We start from the raw sequence: 12646 nt of genomic DNA, 5'->3' as shown, positions 1-12646 counted from the left end.
CTGGCACAGCCAAATAAATAAATTTTTAAAAAATTGGTGAGAAATACAAACAACTCTACAAAAAACGAGCAATGGTTAAAGAGAGACAAATAGTTTTTAAATATATGAAAATAGCAACACCTTTACTTAATAATAAAACCATGATTAAATACCATAGCACTTATGTGATTACCAAAGAAGAGAAAGCTTAATAACAACTGGTGAAGTTCATAGTAGCAGGCAGAAAAGCAGAGAAGGTGAAGTAAACCAATCAGCTTGATGAGGATCTTGTGAGAAAGAGGGGCTAGAGTCATTTCTGTCAGATTCTGTTCGACACGTAAGTTCACAGAAAAAAAGAGAGATCCTGCCACCCCAGGAGCTCATAGTCTGGTGGGAGGACACAGATACATAAGTTAAAGTGCATGATACAGACTGTGAAAAGAATACGTTCACAAGGTAAGTCTGAGGAGAAAGAATAGAGAATGGGATTCCCACAGCATTTAGTTTTCCCACACAGCATTTTGAAGTTATGGTGTGGGAAAGCATTAAGAGCAAAGCTCCCAGACCAGCCCATTGAAAGATGCCTAGGGATTTCCTTGGTGGTCCAGTGGTTAGGATTTTTTGCTTCCACTGCAGGGTGTGTGGGTTCCATCCGTGCTCAGGGAACAAGATCTGACATGCTTTGTGGCCAAAAATAAATAAATATATAAGTTGTTGTTGTTCAGTTGCTCAGCCATGTCCGACTCTGCTACCCCATGGACTGCAGCGTGCCAGGCTACCCAGTCCTTCACCATCTCCCGGAGCTAGAAGTTAACCCAGCTCTAAAGTTAAGGTTGATTCTATATGAATTTAATTGTACTTATATATATCCTTGATGGGTAAGTTTTGTTATTGGCATATAGTCTAAAGCTTTCCTGACAAAAATGTGTATGTTTTGTATTTTCCCTCTGCTTTTCCAGCCATGCTTCCTAGTTTAAAAGGAAAAAAAAATGCAGACTTCCCTGGTGATCCAGTGGTTGGAGAACCACCTTGAAGTTTCGCTCCTCGGTCCAGGAAGATCCCACATACTGGGGGACAACCAATTCCGTGGCCACAACTACTGAGCCTGTACACTCTAGGACCCATGATCCACAACAGAAGAAGCCACTGAAGTGAGAAACCGCACTGCAATGCAGAGTAGCTGCAGCTCTTCCCAGTTAGAGAAAGTCATGTGCAGCAATGAAGACCTAGCACAGCCATAAATAAATAAATATTAAAAATAGAAAAAAATGCAACTATTCTTAGAAGCCAAGTGAAATGCAGTAGAGTCGTATCTTCTTTTCAAGAGTAGCAAAACAGAACAATCTCTGCAAGTCTTGAGATTTGACTCAATCTTGCATAGTTTTTTTTTGTTTGTTTGTTTTACTCCCAGAAAATACCTACTAATCAGTTTTCCCTCTTCTGCAAAAATAAGTAAGCACTTTTATAAGTTGGACTTTAGTATCAGCATTATGTCTGTGAAACAGCTCTCTGGGAGAACCTTAAAAAGGATGTGAAAGCAAAAGAGCTGTCTCCAAGTTAAATTTACATTTTATGATAATTTAGGAATTTTCTGTTCGTGTTTCACTTACCCAGCTGGATTTTGACACTTTTAGGGCTGGGATCACATGTCAGATACTTTTGTATTCCCATTCCTCACTCAGCACACTGCCCAGCGTATGCTAAGTAGTCAGAGAAAAGCTGTGGAATGAATGAACAAGCTGGCTTCTGTAGCTTCTCTCTCTTTTCTTTTATCAGCAAATGAGCAGTGCTTCTCTGTGTGGAAGGAGTTTTTAAGCAGAACTCACGCATTGTGCAGCTACTGAATGATCCACAGATGCTCAACAATACTGTGACATTGTAAATAAATATTTTCTGCAGTGGCAGCTGCTTCTGACAAAAAAAAAAAAACCTAGACATTAAAAAAAAGCTAGACGTGATGGCCAAAGAATGCAGGAAAGTAAGGTAAATTGTGCCCAGCAGTTAATTTATAAAAATGACTGAGTGAAAACACCAGGTCAATGCTGTTGTGAAAAAAGCTGTCTTAGAAATGAAAGGCATGTCATGCCATGCGTGGCCACAAGGGGTGCACCAGAGTCAGTCTGAAGGAAGAGAAAAGTGTTCTTTGCTCAGTCGTGTCTGACTCTTTGTGACCTCATGGACTGTAACCTGCCAGGCTCCTCTCTGTCCATGGAATTCTCCAGGCAAAAATACTGGTGAGGGTAGCCAGCCATTCCCTTCTCAGGGGATCTTCCTCGATCCAGGGATATGAACCCAAGTCTCTTGCATTGCAGGCAGATTCTTTACCATCTGAGCTACCAGGGAAGCCTGAAGGAAGAGAGGAGGGGGGAAAAGCACAGGTCATAGTCTTTGTTATGTGTTCTGTGGAAAAAGCAAGGCAGAAAAAGGCCAACAGATTAGGATATCTGAGTAATTCCAGCGAACTTTGGGGGACAGGGCTGTCCCTGTTGTCTATCTGATCTTGGGATGATTTAGGGCAGGGGAAATACTGGCCATGTGTGTGACTGCTAGCTAAAGGAGGTGGTTGGTGGTGCGCAGTTGGAATTGGTTGGTTTGTATAGGAAAGCTGGGCTCACCAACCAACATACTGTTTCCTGTCTCAGGAATTAGCCAGCCTAAAGGGCAGTCCTTCCCCAGCCAGCAAAGCCCCCAAAGATGTCAAAACCTCATGAGATGTGGAACATAAGTATAATTAATGCATAAAATCCAAGAGCTTAAAAGAAATGTTATGAGAAGAAGTATATGAATGAGAAATTTTTACCTATTCCCGTTAATGTGATACTGCTCTAGGTGTTGTGTTAAATCTGTAAATTAATTTGAAAAGCAATGCCATCTTCACTACAGTTACTCTTCTTGTCCATGAGTATTTCTGTTTCAGGATTCCTTTATTTCTTTCAATAAGTTTTATAAATTTTCTCTGAGTAGCTTTTTTTATCTAAGTTATATTATTCCCACTATATTCCTTCTTACTATTATAAATGGGATTTAAAAAGAAGAAGAAAATTTTCTTATATCACTCGTTTTAAAGTGAAATTATTTTTTGTGGCTGTATGTATTGTAATATATTGCAAATTCGCAGAGTTAATTTATTGGGATGGCCCAAATGTTCATTCAGTTTTTCTCTAAGATATCAAAAACCTAAATGAAACTTTAGGCCAGCCCAACATTATCTTTAATAGATCTTTAGTTTAAAAAAATTTTTGCTATAAAAACTTGAAAATTTATATAAGTACCCATCACCCAGGCTCAACAGTTACTGAAATTTTACCTTATTTCTTCTATTTCCCCTCTCCCATACATTCAGGTCCTTCAGTTCCACTTAAGATGCCCAATAATTTCCTGGAATTTTTTTTCTGGCTCCAGCAAAGTTATTCACATGTATGGAAAATTTCTGAATCTCTGGAGTACTTTTTTCTTTTCTCATGTTTTATTGTGCTGCTTTGTATTTTAATGCTTTCCATGCGGACTTTTTGTCTCTGTTACCAACTTTGAACATGCTGCTGCTGCTGCTGCTAAGTCGCGTCAGTCGTGTCTGACTCTGTGCGACCCCATAGATGGCAGCCCACCAGGCTCCTCCGTCCCTGGGATTCTCCAGGCAAGAACACTGGAGTGGGTTGCCATTTCCTTCTCCGATGCATGAAAGTGAAAAGTGAAAGGGAAGTTGCTCAGTCGTGTCCGACTTTTTACCACCCCATGGACTGCAGCCCACCAGGCCCCTCCGCCCATGGGATCTTCCAGGCAAGAGTACTGTAGTGGGCTGCCATTGCCTTCTCCAAACTTTGAACATAGTGGTATCTATTTAGATTCAGAGTCAACAAAAGAAGGGAGATAATCCTAAAACTGGAGAAGGAAATGGCAGCCCACTCCAGTATTCTTGCCTGGAGAATCCCACGGACAAAAGAGCCTGGTGGGCTATAGTCCATGGGGTTGCAAGAGTTGGACATGGCTTAGCAACTAAACCAAACCAACCAGTGTGAGTGAGACTTCCGTTTGTTCTGATTTCTGTCCAATGGCGTGGTAATGGACTCTTCCTTTAACATCTGTATTTAGAGGGCAGATTGATATGGCAGGCTCTTTTCTCAGTTTTCAGCAACTTCTCACTTAGTATACTTCTGCTCTGTTGAAGTTGCATCTCTCCCTTACTCCTTTTGTCTGCTGTTCTACGAGTCTCTAGTACATGAGGAATTGTGGTTTTTAAAAAGTGCTGCCATAGTAAGGTATTTCCCTGTTTCCTCTTCTAACTCTAAGTCACACACAACAAAACAAAAAGCCCCACCTATAGGTATGATTATTTTTTCTTTTTCTTTTTAGAATTATTTATTCATTATTGGCTGTACTGGGACGTCGTTGCTGCATGTACGTTTTCTCTTGTCACAGTGCACCAGCTTCTCCTTGCAGTGGCTTCTCTTGTGGAGCACACGCTCTAGGTGCTTCAGTTGCTATGCAGCATGTGGGACCTTCCTAGACAAGGGCTCGAACCAATTCCCCTGCATTGACAGGTGGATTCTTAACCACTGGACCACAGGGAAAACCCTGATTTTTTTTGTGGGGGAGGTTGGTGGTGGTGTGGAGAATGGTGATCTTTTAAAAAATTTATTTATGTTAGTTGGATAATAATTACTTTACAATATTGTTAAGGTTTTTGCCATACTTCAACATGAATCGGCCACAGGTACATGATGACCCCATTCTGAAACCCCTCCCACCTCCCTCCCCACCTCATCCCTCTGGGTTGTCCCAGAGCACCTGCTTTGGGTGCCCTGCTTCATGCATCGAAGTTGCACTGGTCATCTATTTTACATATGGTAATGTACATGTTTCAAAGCTATTCTCTCAAATCATCCCACCTTCGCCTTCTCCCACAGAGTCCAAAAGTCTGTTCTTTTTTTTTTTTTCCAGATCAACATCTTATACTTTATAATATACTCACAAATTTTTACACAAATATCATGTTTATAAGTACAAAAAGGCAAAGAACCTCAAAGAATTGAAGTAACTGTATCATTGACTACATGCAGTAGAGTTAGTATTGTTGTCCCCGTTCTTCATCTTCTAAATCCAGATTCTGTGTTGGGCCAGATGGGAGCTGGGTGTCAGGTCCAGTATTTGTGAATCCACCCCCCATGTGGACTCTGCTTTCAGAAGTTGGAGACTGGGTGTAGTTCTGCACATGTCTGGGTTTCAACAGAGCTGAATTGAGATTCCATCTTGTTCCAGGCCAGATCAGCCAGAGGAGAGTCCTCCATTGCTGTCTGAGTTTCATTGCTGGTGAAGAATAAGCTCCCCAAAGTTTTGAAGCCAGAATTCATTGTCTGTGTTTTGGCACTGTTCAACTGAACTTTGCTTTCCAGGGCAGGCAGGTTTTTAGCAGTGGGGATTCTGTCAGTCTGGGTCTCTGTGTCAGATGAATCAGTATTCATGGAAAAGCTGGAGTGTTTCAAGATACTTCCCAGTGGCAGAACTTCTACTGTCTAAAAAGAAGTTCAGGTCTGTCTGTGTCTGCGTGTCAAACATTTCAAGGCCGAAGAAGCCAGAATTTCCCCTACAGCTGTAGGCCTAGGCAGAAGGGTCTGCAAGGAAGAAATCAGTTTGGGTTTCTATGTCCAGCGATTCCAAGGCTGGCTCAGTGGTCATGGTGCTAAGCTCACTCTCCTCGGTTTGTGTCTGTGTATTCAAGGCTGAAAAGAACTCTTCAGTATCAAAATCAACTGCAGGATTCTGGATTGGGCCAGATGGGAGCTGGGTGTCAGGTTCAGTGTTTGTGTCAGACAAAAGACTATGATTGTCCAGCGTCTGACCAGGTAGGTTACTTGACAAGATGTTTTCTAGATCACTTAATAAATCCATGCTTTGGGTTTGATTATCTGTCATGTTTTCTGATGAAAGTATACTATTCCATGCACTGAAATTTGGTGCGGATTTCTCAATATCTTGAGTTAAAGTTTTAGGGTGGTTCTGAGGTAACAATTCATGAGTTACAGTCTCTGCTACTAAGCTACTGCTTATAATATTGTCTGTAGACACACCATATGATGAATGGACACTCTCAAAAATGTCTCCACGCATTACAGCGTGGTCCATCTGTACTCAGTCATCTGCTGGACTTTGCATTCCACTGCTCTGAGTTTCTCAGGAGATCCCACCTGGCTGGAAACTGGCATCTATAAATGCATCAGTCTGAGCAGCAATAGATGAGGTTACCTTGCTGCTGCTGCTGCTAAGTCACTTCAGTCGTGTCCGACTCTGTGTGACCCCATAGACGGCAGCCCACCAGGCTCCTCCGTCCCTGGGATTCTCCAGGCAAGAACACTGGAGTGGGTTGCCATTTCCTTCTCCAAGGCATGAAAGTGAAAAGTGAAAGTGAAATCGCTCTGTCATGTCCGACCCTCAGCAACCCCATGGACTGCAGCCTTCCAGGCTCCTCTGTCCATGGGATTTTCCAGGCAGGAGTACTGGAGTGGGGTGCCATTGCCTTCTCTGATCTTAATCTTACTGCCACCTTATTCTTCAGTTTCACCTTAGAGACAGTTGACTACATCCTGAATTAATCCTTTCAGTACAGAATTTTTCAATAGTCTCAAATGTGTGAGGGATTTACAAATGTGATTAGTAGTAATAGTAGCCAGAAACATAATGCCCATCACTAAACCATGGCTGTTCTAATAAAAGCCATATATATAAAATACTTCCTTGTCAAGAACACTTGTATCTGTGATCTTATTTTATTTGTAACACCCTGTAGGATAGGCTGTTTTTAGCACATAAGCAAAGCACTAGGTTTATACTGTTCTGTAACCTAAACCGGGTATTCTTCTTGCCAACCCGGCCCAGAGATAGAGAGATTTGCTTCAGGAAAAGGAAATAAACAGCAACCAACATTCATGTGATTACTAACAAAACTAAAAGAAAGGTCTCTTCACAATGATGTGCACAAGATATACACAAGGAAAAGTGAAGTTCAGTGTCATTTAAGCTAATCTCTATTCAAACCTCAGAGATAAAACCATTTGAGCAGTAATTTAGGACTGAATTAACTTGTTTTTTCCCTCCCTATCTTCGAAGCTTTCGTTATTTAAGTGTTTCTGCAAGAAGCAAGGTCCTCTTCTATTCAGAAGCTGATGGTGTGTAGTAACCTCTGCAGGGCTCGGTTTATCCCAGGCTGATAATCAACAAACAGCCAAATACATACCACATCTGACATACAACCTTTTCCCCCAAGACTGTGCCCAAATACTCCATGATAATCAAGTGTTCGTATCACTGAATTCTCGTGCTACAAAGCCTTCCAGTAGCAAAAACTGAACTCTGCAGAGGCAGGATACCAGCTGAGGGAAAAAAAAAAAATAGAGAAAAACCGTGGCAGTTATTCGTATCAGATAAAAACTTTGCAAAGATCCTTCAGATAACAAGTTTAGCAGTTAGACTGAGAAAGATTTCATTTTTTCTTCTTAAGCTAGTAACAATTCAACCTGGATGTAATCAACTAAAATGCGATCAGCCTTGATAGAGGGAGAAGCCTGTGTTTAGAAAGGCAGTGCTGATCCCAAAGTCAACGCTAATGTTAGCTAATAAAGACCTGGGCTTCCCTGGTAGCTCAGCTGGTAAAGAATCCGCCTGCAATGCAGGAGACCCCGGTTCAATTTCTGAGTTGGGAAGATCCCCTGGAGAAGGGGTAGGCTACCCACTCCAGTATTCTTGGGCTTCCCTGGTGACTCAGCTGGTAAACAATTTGCCTGTAATGAAGGAGACCTGGGTTCAATTCCGGGCTTGGGAAGATCCCCTGGAGAAAGTAACTGCAACCCACTCCAGTATTCTGGCCTGGAGAATTCCATGGACTGTATAGTCCATGGGGCTGCAAAGACCTGGGTTTTAGTGCACTTCCTTCTGGCTCCCTGGGGTAGGAACTTCTTAATAACTGACACAGCACCAAAAGCATGAGCACCTGCTGTTCCTCTAAGACTGCGTCTTTTGGAATCTTCAGAGAGGCTGATCTCATGTGGGCCAAGTCAGCAGTTCCAGACGAAGCACCCTGACTCTGACTCTTCCAAAGTCTTCAACTCCTCAAGGCTTAAAATTTTGCCCCCAAATCCTAACTTAGCCAGCCTGTAATTTGTTAATTCAATTACGCTGTTTTCAAGCTATAGTAAATGTCCGTATTCCAACAAGCATTGCCAAACAGGGATAATACACTTTCAGCATTCTAAGGTTTAAATTTTTCATTAAAATATTGGTGATAATATCTACACACTGTGGCTTACTGGAACGAAACAGAGTCATGTCTATACCTGTAAAGCAGAAAAAGAAACGTCTGTGTCGGCATACATTTTAGATAGGCACCTATTAGTTAAACTGGAAGATGCGAAGGAAAGAGATTTATTCTCAAGGTGGGCAAGGGGAGGTTACCTTAGAACTGGGCAAAAAAGTCTGACTTTGAACACTAATGGGAAGGGAAACCTGGAAACCAAATGTCAAATCAGTTTGTGAACAGGACGACACAGTCAGGGCTGGCCCACTGTGCAGACAGTATGAATTGTGGTGTGGTGTAGGACAGGTCTGTCTGTACATTGATCAAAGAAATGCTGTTCTTCTGACATGTGTTCCCAAGTTCTTGTAATGGGCTATGCATGCATGTATCACTTCAGTTGTGTCCGACTCTGTGTGACCCCATGGACAGCAGCCCACCAGGCTCCCCCATCCACGGGATTCCCCAAGCAAGAATACTGGATTGGGTTGCCACTTCCTTCTTCAGTAATGAGCTAAATGGAATTTTACCCAAGTTCACTTGAACATCTATGCTAATCGGCTCAACAGCAACAGGATTTACAACTTTTGAAAGAGCCTCCAGATCTTACATGTATGCTTCTTTTCAGCATGCACTTTCATACAGTGCTGTTTTGCAAGAGAAAATTGAGAAAATGGTCTGTCAGGGCCTCTAGGGCATCCTTCAATTGGACAACAGCAGAATTTCGGTACAGTTTTCAAATCTTTTCTTATTGTTGGATTTACTGTGCCATCATGCAGACTATATCACGAGAAATGCTGGGCTGGATGAATCACAAGTTGGAATCAAGATTCCTGGGAGAAATATCAACAACCCAAGGTATGCAGATGATACCACTTTAGTGGCAGAAAGTTAAGAGGAACTGAAGAGTCTCTTGATGAGGGTGAAAGAGGAGAGTGAAAAAGCTGCCTTAAAACTCAACATTCAAAAAATGAAGATCGTGGCATCCGGTCCCATCACTTCATGGCAAATAGATGGGAAACAATGGAAACAGTGTCAGATTTCATTTTCTTGGGCTCCAGAATCACTGCAGATGGTGACAGCAGCCACAAAATTAAAAGACATTTGCTCCTTGGAAGAATAATTAGGACAAACCTAGATAGTATATTGAAAAGCAGAGACATCACTTTGCTGACAAAGGTCCATCTAGTCAAAGCTATTGACTAGTTTTTCCAGCAGTCATGTATGGATGTGAGAGTTGGTCCATAAAGAAGGCTGAGCACTGAAGAACTGATGCTTTTGAACTGAGGTGTTGGAGAAGATTCTTGAGAGTCCCTTGCACACAAGGAGATCAAACCAATCAATCCAAAAGGAAATCAATACTGAATATTCATTGGAAGGGCTGGTGCTGAAGCTGAAGTTCCAGTACTTCAGCCATCTGATGTGAAAAGCCAACTAATTGGAAAAGACCTTCATGCTGGGAAAGATTGAGGGCTAGAGGAGAAGGGGGTGACATAGGATGAGATGGTTGAATGGCATCACTGACTCAATGGACAAGAGTTTGAGCAAACTCAGGGAGATGGCGAAGGACAGCGAAGCCTGGAGTGCGGCAGTTCATAGGGTTGCAAAAAGTCAGTCAGAGAGGACAAAGCAACTGAACAATTGTATACTATCAAACCAGTCCTGAGAAGTATTGATAAATGGTATCTTTTGCTTAACGGATGCTTCACAAGGTTTGGAGAAATATAGCTCCTGATAGGAGTTCCACAAGAAACAACAATGTAAAATGTTAAAAAGGGCTTGCGAGAATGGTTCAGGCCAACAACGTTAAGAGAGCCCTTGTCAGACTGGTTGCTTCCTTTGTGCTTGCTGCTTCTACTGCTGCTAAGTCGCTTCAGTCGCGTCCGACTCTGTGCGACCCCATAGACGGCGGCCCACCAGGCTCCCCGGTCCCTGGGATTCTCCAGGCAAGAACACTGGAGGGGGTTGCCATTTCCTTCTCCAATACATGAAAGTGAAAAGTGAAAGTGAAGTCGCTCAGTCGTGTCTGACTCTTAGCGACCCCATGGACTGCAGCCTACCATGCTCCTCCGTCCATGGGATTTTCCAGGCAAGAGTACTGGAGTGGGGTGCCATTGCCTTCTCCGTCCTTTGTGCTTAAGAGATGTAATGTCTGCGTTAGTAATCAGTGAGGGGATGATCCTAAGGTGGGTGATGGCTGTTACATATGAGCTGCAGGCGGTGGCTCTTGACCGGGTGCATGTGGAGCGCGGGGCTGTTGGGCAGGATCTTGCCGCAGCCGCGCACCGTGCACCGGGTGTTGGTCCGCTCTGCCCGGACGGCTCGCCACCTACGGCTGGATGAGCTCCCGGGCGGGCGGCACCGACCCCGCGGGCTCCTGCCTCGCCGCGGTGGGTCGCGGCCGGCTGCCTCTCAGCCGCCCGGGGGAATCCCACGGGCCAGAAGCGGCGGCGGCGGCGGCGGCTCCCCTCGCGGCCGCCGGGACGGCAGGGGCGCCCGAGGCGAGAGCCGTGGGATCCGCCGCCGCCCCAGAGGCCGCCATGGCTCTCGCACCGAGGCCAGATCAGGCTCCAAAAGTCTGTTCTTTATGTCTCCTTTGCTGCTGGATCTTTGAGAGAGAAACTGTGCACAAGAAATAAGAAGACTGCTCCTTCTAATGGAAAGAAAGGGATATTTTTTGCTAAGGGACTTAAGATTAGCTTATCTAAATCTTTCCTGACCTATTTCAATATCTTCCAGATATACAGATTAAAAGAAAAAAAGCAGCCCTGCACTTTAAAAGAAACTAGGACATTACAAATAGAGAAGGAAGCGGCGCTGTCCTTTGTCCACCAGCTCTCCTGCTTGTGGTCTACACAGTCTCCCACTAAGCAGATGGATGTGGCCGATGGCTGATACTGAATGAGTGGTGTCTCCTGAACAATGACTCAACCGTGTGGTGGCTCTGCCAAGTTTATGACCAGGGCACCTCCTTCTCATTCCCAAACTATGAACATTACTCATTCTCCCTCAAGGCTGTTACAGCAAAATTAGAGGCTTATTTGTCATTGATTTATTTTTTTTTCCTATGACTTAGAAGCTTAAGGAATTCAGTAACTTTTTATTTATCTTCTTTGTCTTGCCTAATACATTTAATAATTCAAACTATTCTTTTGGCCAGATCAGGAGCTAACCGCTACTGATTATCTCTGACTCAATGTACATTTTAACCCAACTATGCTCAACATCTCACTTTAAACACAGTCAGTCTGACCTCTATCTTTTCCTAAGGTAAGTTGATCGTGACAATATTCTCTTAAAATTTGTCACCCATTGACTGACCCACATTTTTGTTTTTCCTTATTCATAGCCTTCAATGTAAAAGAAATGCAAACAGAAAATTCTGAACAATCTCCTTTGAGGACATTTCCCAGTTTCCTATTAGGTACAGAACAAGCTTCCTGACTTGGAAGAACCGTGATGTGGAGGTTTGAAGTTCTAGTTTTAGGGTTTCCCTTCTCTCTCTTAACATCAGTTCATTCTTATTTATTATTGTTGTTCAGTCACTAAGTCATGTCCAACTCTTTGCGACCCTATCAAAGGCAGCATGCCAGGCTCTTCTGTCCTTCACTGTCTCTTGGAATTTGCTCAAATTCATGTCTACTGAGTCGGTGATGCCATCCAACCGTCTTGTCTTCTGTCGTCCCCTTCTCCTCCTGCCTTCAATCCTTCCCAGCATCAGGGTCTTTTCCAGTGATTCAGCTCTTTGCATCAGGTGGCCAGAGTTTTGGAGCCTCAGCACCAGTCCTTCCAATAAATAGTCAGGGTTGGGTCATTTTTATATGTTTGTCATTAAATTGCTTTTAGGGACTTCCCTGGGGGTCCTGTGGTTAAGAATTCACCTTCCAATGCAGACGGCATGAGTTCGATTCCTGGAGGGGAAACTAAGATCCCACATGCCGCGGAGGAGCTAAAGCCCATTCACCACAGCTTGAGAGCTGGAGTGTTGCAATTAGACAAGCCCTCTCACTGCAACTCCTGAGGCCCCGTACTCTGAAGCCTGCAACCCACAACTAGGGAGCCTGCATACCGCAACAAAGACCCAGCGCAGCCAAGAAAAAAGAGCTTTTAAAACTTAGTGTACTGTACTTCATATCTCTTAAATGTTATCTAAAAACATTAATTGGCATTATTACATTAATTTTGCTTTTATATATGTACGTCTTCACTTGCTGTCCAGTGTTTGCTTTTACACTTCATTGCTCCTACTGTGAAGATGGGCACATTAGTCTATTGTAGCTTAATGATTGTAAGTCCTTATTCATAGTCACCGTTCTGTTTAGATAGTGCCTTACAATTTGCAGAGAGATTTCACACAAATCATTATTATTCACTTGCTCATATGTA

The 12646-nt window shown here is 43.2% G+C and overlaps 1 pseudogene; it reads right to left on the bottom strand.

The window, feature by feature from the left end:
* Positions 4901-10802, bottom strand: LOC102176542 (annotated as a pseudogene).

Source organism: Capra hircus, chromosome 15 (assembly GCF_001704415.2).
Source record: "Capra hircus breed San Clemente chromosome 15, ASM170441v1, whole genome shotgun sequence".
Taxonomy (NCBI): Eukaryota; Metazoa; Chordata; class Mammalia; order Artiodactyla; family Bovidae; genus Capra; species Capra hircus.
Note: the sequence above shows the minus strand (reverse complement) of the source record. Positions and strands in the feature narration are given on the sequence as shown.